The sequence below is a fragment of the Centropristis striata genome, chromosome 2 (genome assembly GCF_030273125.1).
Source record: "Centropristis striata isolate RG_2023a ecotype Rhode Island chromosome 2, C.striata_1.0, whole genome shotgun sequence".
NCBI lineage: Eukaryota > Metazoa > Chordata > Actinopteri > Perciformes > Serranidae > Centropristis > Centropristis striata.
In genome coordinates this window covers 34,016,884-34,026,345 of record NC_081518.1, presented here as the reverse complement: position 1 = coordinate 34,026,345, position 9,462 = coordinate 34,016,884, and positions in this window count along the sequence as shown.

Here is a 9,462-nt window from a genome sequence, read left to right as displayed (position 1 = left end):
AAAACACTGGGTTCAACAGTGTTGTGCAAGTAGTAAATCATCTTAAGTGACATCACTTAAGGCAAATGTGGCTCTTCAGGCCCTCTGCGGGCCCTGTGTCTGTGACAAAAAAATATTAAAAATGAAATGGTTATTTCTTAATTTTCATTCATCATTCATGTATTCCCAAAACAAATTTGTATCCTACAACTGTAAAAATGTGTAATTTATATATGACATTAAAAACCTTAAGACATTAAAAACCTCAAGATTTTGCCAACTTCAAGTCTAGTTTTGAGTTTCGATTCCATATCTCCTGAGATATTTCTTCGGTGTCCATTCTCTTATTTGCATTCGGTCCTCTGACAAAATCATATGAATAAATGCTCATTGTGACCTATTAGTGATTTTGGTAGGCTAATTCAGACTTAGTAGGCTGTTCTTCATTGTCTATCTTCATTGCAAGGCTCAAAATAAGGTTTGTGGCTCCATTGTGATATTTTTCCTCTTTCTTTGGCCAATATTGTTAGTAAAGGTGGCTGACCCCTGGCTTAAACCTAATAATTTTACAGGATTAACAACATGTTTAAAATAGCAATTTTGTCGTTGGGTACAAAAAAGAATGTCTCGTGTCAACAATGAGTTGTGGTCACACAGAAAACAATGCTCATCACGTCACATTTTGCAGGATAAAAGTTTTCAAACTAAATCATACAAATCCCTTCGTGAAAGTAAGTTGAAATAAATGTGCCTTGCTCAGGATGCTTAAACACTCTCTGGAGCTTCACATCCTGAGCCATGTCACCGGAACAGACTTTAGTAGACTTCCCTTTAAATGCCACAACATCTAAAACATCTTACCACTCGGTGAAGCAATCATTGAGCGATGCACATTGTAGTATAAGTAAATATACAAAATACTTGCTGTCAGTTATTTTCACATCTTTAAAAGACTTTGTTACCCCTTCAAAGCTTTGCTGACATTTTTCCCGACACAGGCTGGTCTGTCTGTTTAAAGCAAGGATTTTGATTTAAAAAACTTTCTGCAAGCATAATCTCTGCCCTAAACCAAAATCTCAAGGCCAAACAAACAGAAACGATACCGTGGCTGAGCCAGCGCTGAGTGTATGACCCGCTCATCATATTTGCATGAATATGTAACTGAAGGCGCTGTGGAGCTGAGCGTTAGCATAAAGCTTTGAGGTCGGTTGCAGAAGAGGATAAACATATTTATTCAGCCTTTCCTCACCTTTGGCTTCAAGAAAACGCTGATCCATGTGTAGGGAAATGCAGTTTCGCCGCGGTTGTGAAGCAGCATAATTGTGCCCGTCGAGGCGCCTGCCGCTCCCACACCATCAATAGACAATACAGGAGCAGATGCAGCTTCTGCAATACAATGGGCTCTGACAACATGGAATTACAGCCTCTGCAGCTGAAAAGTGGCTTTTTATTTCTGTGCTCCTGGGAATGGCAATAAAGAGTGGGACATATATTGAATAATAGCATTGATTCTCATACAAAGAGTAGCAAAAAGGAGGCAAAGCTAGCATCTGGACTGATCTGTCACTCCTGAATCTGCTCCCAATCGATAAAGAAGAAACAAGCAACACAGAGGAAAGAGCTGGTGATGTGAGATGATTCATGTAGAGACAGAGGCATGTGATACATCAGCCTTTGGACTCTCCAAAAACCACATAACCTCCGAGGAGCTTATGGTGTGTAGATCTGTGTGTTCATGCATGTGGGCCTGTGCTGAGCTCACTGAACAGCTGTGAGGCAGGCTGCAGGTGAAAGATGAGTCAAGTCCTAGGGGGAGACATCAATCATTGATGAAGTGACACATCTGAGAAGAAAGACAGACAGAGAGACAGAAGGAAAGCCAGGAGAGAGCAGACAACAAACACACTCTCACACTGTCGAGTTGTGACCTTGTTGAGGAGTAGGAGAGTCATAGCCGTCCAGCCCGGCCAAGCCCGACCAAGCCCAGCACACATGACTCCAGTCAGCCCGGAGGGGGAAGAAAGGATATGATGCAATGTATGACAGGGGCTCGGATAATAAACAGTCGTCATTCTACTGAAACAAGCGTAATTTCCTGTACTTTAACATAATTCTGCGAATCAATCTCTACCTAGTGCCAAAACTTCCCTGACTGCCTTATGGTGTGTCAGGATAATGATGCACTGATTTACATGTTTGCCTGCTCAGTTAGGCATGGGATTACACATTATACTGCACTATGATTCATGGTTCACAGCTTGGTTTGTCTATGATGAATGATACAATGAAGGAATAAGAAATGCAAAAGATTTCATGTTGGTGAATGTGTGTTGCTATTCAGAAAGCAGTTTGAGCCTCTGCTTAAGGGGATTCATTTGGAGTTGTGTGTCTGACCACCTCAAAAAAACAAAACCCAATATTCCCTCTCCTTTTGGCTCTGTGTTGGTTTGAAAAACAATGTCTGTTTCTTAATTCTTATTTCTCCACTATGTTCACTAGCTAGCCACGAATATTGCATTTCATTGATTGTTTTCACACCTTTTAGTTGGGTTAAAACTGACTCTGGGATGTGGCCAAGCATGCAAACTTGCCTAGTAGTGGTATTCAAAGCTAGTAAGAAAATTCCGTGTGACTGTTTATCTCCCATAGATACCAACTGTTTCTCATCCCACCTCGTCAGATACTGATTCTTTGTCACAGACCAACAAAAATTGAACCACATTAAGAACAACAACACACAACACTTAAGTACAATAAGGTATAGAGGTATAAAATATCACAGCAAGAATAAATAATTGAATGGCAAAAAATATTGAATACAGAATAAATAGCTATGTATGTAAAGGAGGCGAATGAGGATGAGTGGTAGCATGTAGAGGTAGTATTTTAAAAATATGAATATAAATATATTGCACTATAATATTATTGGACGTATCGGTCATGTTCTGATACTTACATGCATAGTGACTTTTCAAAATGAACTTCTGTGTTCACAGGAAACAGTTTATTTTAGGCAATAAAACCCACTTGATGAAGGTATGGGTCAAATAACAGTATTAGGCTCAAAAACAACTTCTTCTTCATTTAACTACTGGATGCAGTAACACAGGTCGACAACACTGACCTGTCTTCGGTGTGTTTGACCCTTCCACCCAGAAAGGGCTGTCGCGCTATAAAAATGACTTTATTTACTCCAAGCATTGAGAAAAAACGCCCTAAAACCCTGAAAGAGGAAACAGAAGGAAAATTGTTGTCATATTTCTCTTTAGATTATGTGCACTATGAGTATCTTTTTATATCAGACATTATCATTCGATGCATTTCTAATGTAAATATGTATTGATTAGTGCATGTTTAACACTAAATATTTTTACTTTAAAAATCCTACATGGATGAATGTCTTAATTTAATAATAATTTCTATTTCTACCTTCTATATTCTAGTCCTACTTTATGGTTGATGGAACAGAAGAAAAATAAACAAAATAAAAACTTTTACATTCGTTTTTTAACACATCCAGAGTGTTGCAGAAATTAAACCTATTTCAGTTGCGAGAACGGGTGAACTAACTGAGTATGATGTGTTTGTCCTGCTATCAGTCCTTCTAGGCAAAAAAGAGAATGAAAGAATTAAAATCTGCTTCCAGCTGGTGCATCAAAAAAGACTGGTTCATTAGTTTTCTTTGGAAAACCTGCTGTTACATCAAACGTCCCAAACAATTTCCAAAAAAAATGATACGGAAAGACACTAAGAAAATACGTATTACACTCTAGACACAAACACTTCTCTTGTTGCACAATTAAAATGACATTTCACCAAGTGACATTTACTGCATCTCTGATCTCACAAATTCTGACATGAAAAACTGAACATCACAGTGAAGTGGGAGACTAAAAAGATTTAAAGCACCTTTGAGAGAAGAGAATAAGAACAACCAATCACTGCCCACAATAAAGTCAGAGAGATGTGACCAACACAGCCTCCGGGGCATTTTGCTTCTCTTTAACGAATACAATTGGTCTTTGAATGATAAAGTGAGTCACTGCTAACAGGATGTGCTGAAGTTTCATCCCAGGCTCATCCTTTGACCCACTCTGTATAAGATAACCTTTGACTGATGGGACTCAATTGATGCATAAAAGCATGAGAGAAACTATCACACAGGAATGTGTCTTAGTGACATATGAGTCATTGGCCAGTGTCAAGCTTTAATGACTTCTAATGGATGTGGATGTTGCTGATGTAAGGTTGGAGTATTTTCTTTTCTATCCAGTTTTAAGTGCTGTCTCTGAGAAACCATTATGTCAGGTTTACTCAAAAGCTAAAAAAAAACTGCACAAAAAAAGAAAAGAAATAAAAGGACAGCACTATATAAACTCAAGGGAGGCAATTACCAATTCAGAATGTGCAGGATGAAATGAAATTATCTTTGAAAAGCAGCTCGTCAGAGATTTTTGTTTTTCTCTTAACAGCTGAACGATAGCATGGACAGGTTGTGCGAGTTCCTTCAGATACTTGAGCTCTCCTGAGTATGAAGTACAGCTGTATTCAGTCAGTCCAAAGCCCCATCTCATATTTTTAGCCACGTGGTAAATGTAGCCTCTTTGACACTTCACTTCCCTCCTGCAAGTTCTCTCCAGATTTTCTTTCTCTTCTGCTTATGAAGCAATAAAGAACTGGAACAGCTCTTGTTAAAAGCAGCTTGTAAACAAATTATGTTATTTATTTGACCTCAAAGTAACAAGAGTGCTTGATTAAAAGTTCATCAAATAAAAAAAATAAAAGAAATGTATTTTCAACCTAACCTAGAGGTAAGCCATGCTGAGTTTGGGTTTTATTTTGAGACAACAGAAACATGTTGCAACTACAGCACGATGAGGGTGGAGATCCTTTATTTGTGGTGGTTAAAGCATTGGAAAAAAGCTTAACAGCAACAGGTCTTTCCAGAAACAATGTGCCACTTCCTGTAAATCCACCCACTTCACTGTCCTTACCTTTTCTCACAAAGAAAAAACAAGTTATTCGTGCTGTGACGATACACTGCTTGCCACTCACACACTGTGCCAACCCTCAACATGATCAAATCAAAATCAAAATCTTTCCTTTATTGTCTTGGGAAACCTGAAAGTTGTGTCTTCTCCAAGTGCTGTGGCAGATTCCCATTCAACGAACAGACCTGGAGTCACAATAGCTGCATTTCCATTCACCTCTTTTTATACAGATTTTGCATTGTATTAGAGAAGCTGAATGGGAATGGCAAAATTCAATAACCCTTCCTCAATTGTGCAACAAAGTCTCACTTGAGGATGGTTTTAAAGCAAGCAGTAACCTCACGACTTGATAAGTGAAGCCAATGCAGAACTGCGTTAAACCTGCATTCTATCTAACGGCCAGCAGAGGGCGACTCCACTGGTTGCAAAAAGAAGTTTGTAAGTAAGTCGATAGGAAAATTTCCCTACTTCCAACTTGATTTGTTCCCTTAGTCAACGTTCTCATAATGACTTTATGGTCTCAGTCGCTAGTTTAAAGTCTTCTTCAATAGAGCAAGATGCTTATTTTGTAAATTATGGAGCTAATTAGAAGCAGGGTGGAGCTGCCTTGTGATCTCTACCAAAGTGCACTGTGCGTTTTTGTCTTTGAACGACCCTTCCAAGGTGTGTTTTCACTTTATCAAAGATTTTGATTGCTTAGATCTATTATCTTTATACTGTCTATGTTTAAACAGGATATACACTTTTGCTGAATTAGAGAAGATTTAATGCACATGTATGATCAGCTGTTTCTGCTGTCAGTGTCTTCCCAGATAATATACTGGCTGACATGAAGGAAGAATTAAAACTGTTCCCATTGCTTTGGTATCAAGTACATTTGAATAAATTTATTAAGTATGTGTGCTTTCCCCAAGAGAACCATAATAAAAAAGAAACTGATTGATTAACTCAATATGTGAGTAGTTTTGCCAGAGTGAGGTTGTTTATTAAAAAAAAAAAATCCAATATCCTTGATGATATAAAGTTCATGAACCACAAACAGCCCTCACTTTCCTTCATAAAGAGCAGTTTCAAACTGCAACCTCGTATGTTGTACCTTAACAATCTCCATATCTTCTGATATGTGCCAAAGACTCGTCATTAATGTCAAAAGGCACTGTAAAACCCCTGTGAATTCAGAAGAAAGAATGTTTTCAATAACTTAGATGGATACAGGTGGGTGGATTTCCCCCAGTCTGAGAGTCTACATCAAACAGAGGCAGCACCTGTGCTAGCCACTCACCTCGGGCTACAAAACACTGTCTTTTTCAAGGAGCAAGGGAGAAACCCCTAACAGGTGCATGGCTTACATCCTCCCATCCACCAAATCACAAGAGTTGTATCAAAGCTTTACACTGGAGCCGGATAGACACCAACAACCTGACTGAAATGTCTTTTCTCCTAGATGAACAAGATTGCTTGCTCACATAAAAGCTGCCCTCTGCTTGTAGGGGATGTGTGCATCTTACAAATGTTCAGCTGGACAACAAGCTTATAAAATCTCTTTGTTTCTGCTGTATTCAGAAAATGTAACCCTGCACCTTAATGCATCTCATTGAAACCTTCAATGAAAGTCCTTAAAGTGGGGGTCCACCAATTGCACACATGAAAAGTCTGCATGAGGAAAACCTTATATGTTGAAAAAGTTGTATCAAGTCTTATCAAGGTTCCAGAGAGAGCTCAGAGAAGTCTGATCAGTCTGATCAGTTACAATGCTTTCTCATCACAACTCATCAGATATCCTGTCCCGGCCCTTGGTGCATGATACCGACACAAAGAGCCCCTTTGCTTCCGTTTGAGACATATCAGGGAAAGTGTGTCACTTTCCACTAGTGACATATACATAGCGGCTTTTCAAAATAAACTTCCATGTTCACACAAAACAGTTAATATTAGGCAATAAACCACTTGATTTGGGTTAGGCTAAAGGAATAGGGTTGTGCTGAAAACCAACTACTGCCACAGATGGACACAGTTACACAGGTTGACTCCAACTAACTAACTAGCTCCAACATTTACTCTTGGTTTCACATGTGACACAAACACTGGTTTCTTGTTTGTTGGACACATCCACCACTCCTCCAGCCTCCCCTGAGTGGAATTTTGCACTATTTATATTACATAATTTACTGTAAATATCTAATATTGCCAGGCAGTGCGTCTCATACACATGATAAAGGATGTCTTGTGCATTTATATCACATGCCCAAGTGACAAGTGTCTGTATCTGACAAATTGAGAGTGAGACCAGGCAGTTGGGTCTGAAGCAAGTGGCACCATCCAGGCCTAAAATGTGAAGCCAAAGACAAAGTGCCTTAAACCTGCATTCTTTCTACGGCCAGCAGGGGGTGACTCCACTAGTTGTAAAAATAAAAAATAAGTCCTATTGTATAGAAATCTATTAGCAAATGCCCCCACTTCTCACTTGATTTATTACCACAGTAAACAATTTCCAAATTAATTTATGGTCAGTCAAGACAAAGATGAAGAAATGTGTGGGGGAAAACATTTTTGTCTTTATTTGCAATTTGAATTGCATTTTCCTGCAGCCTCACTGTACTGAACCTTCTCTGTACATTTGCAGATATTTTCTCCATCTATCAGTGTTTTCATTTTAATTGCCTATGATCGAGCACACTTGTTTTGTTCTGCCTTCATTCACACATCAACATAACACAAGCCAGCACTGGGCAATATAGTGAATATTCACAATACATTTGGAAAATGACAGGACATTTATTGTAATGTAGTGGAAGACAGCCTAATCTCAGCATAATAAACTGGTTGAATTGAATGGTTACAGCTGCATTCATTGTTTCATGATTTTAGTACAGCAAGCACACATTCCACCCTTTATTCAATTGAAAAATCTACATTTTGTATGGTAATATGAGTACAGACAAACCCTTTGAAAATATCTTATTGAAAATGTCTTATTATTTTTGTTCAGCAATAATGTCCAGCATTATGATGGATGTTGCTGTATTTAACTGAGAAGAAATGATGTTGGACTGGAAAGACTTTTTCCCTTGTTTTGAAACAATAGAAATGACCATTAGACACAGAGGGAAAAGGAAAAGTGGCACAGGAACAATGAAGTGTTCGGTGGTCTGGCTTCCATGCTGATTAAAAGTGCAGCTTTCAAAGGAAAGTTGAAGGGTTGGTGCCATTTTCAGCACCATGTAATGAGGATATCCTTCACAGACATGAACACTTTCCAACATGTGAAAAGGAAACAGCAACATTAGCCACGGAGTAGGCCTGTCAAGAGGACAAAAACACAATTAAAGTGAAAGAATCACTGCTTAAAGTCCTTACAATTCTTTATGAAATTAGACTCTTGATACCATTTAATGTAGTCAATTTTCTGCTATAGTCATTCCATGAATTTTCATTCAATAATTCTTTATAAAATAGTTTCCACTGTTAGTGGCGGACTCCACCATTCACCAGTTAAATTGACTTCAAAGGCATGAAACAATGCAGCTTGTAATTCAGCATAATAACAGCCTCACTGTTTACTGTTTGCTCTCTCCACATCATTTAAGACTGCTGTTGCTTCACATTAAAAGCATTCACCTTGTGAAATGGGATTTTATTGTGGAAAGCAAAAGTAAATGCAATGATCTTGTCACTGAGGTTAGTGGAAACCACAATCTTTAATCGATGTTATGATATGGTTTGATTTTGCCAAAACAATCAGGACTGAAATTTTAAAGCTGAAGTGCAAAACTTTTCTTTCCGTCTTCTGGCTGTTAGGGGAATTACACTGTTGACGTGTGCTAACAACGTGTGCCTGCAAGTACCTCATCTCGCCCATTAATTAATTTTAATCCTTTCTCTGAACGCAAACTTTCTTTTTCATGTGAACTTGTTTGGCAAGAGCAAAAAAGTCTAACAGTCTAGCTTTAACAATTATTGCTTATAAGGGCTATCTAAAGTAAGGGGAACGTGTCGTGAAGGGATTATCACACTGAGAACTTTTCACATTCAAGGTGTAGAACACAAATAGTCTTAGAGGGACCAATTAGTGATTTGAGTGCTGCTTGTTCAATTTGTTCAGTGTCTGTATTCACTGAACAAAGTGCTCCAGCAATTAGAAGGTAGCTGCTGTTACATCAGCCCTGCTCTTTAACAATAGGCTAACCTAAACCCTCAAAGGGCGATGCACGGTGGGAGACTCTGGATATTTTGTATATTGGACATGTTACATGTGTGTCTGCATTAAGGTCAGCTTTTATACGAATGGACTTGTGTGAATTTTGAATTTTAGAATGACATAATTCAGTATTTGTCGAAGAGTGAGTCGTAAAGCAGTGGTCCAGTTGTTCAGAAACAGACAACCATGGTCATGTATATGTTGTCATCACTTCTATACACTTCCTTACTTCCATTTTCTGAGTTTGAAGAGTTTGTGATATTTCTGGCTGTACACTTCAAAACTTCAAAAGTA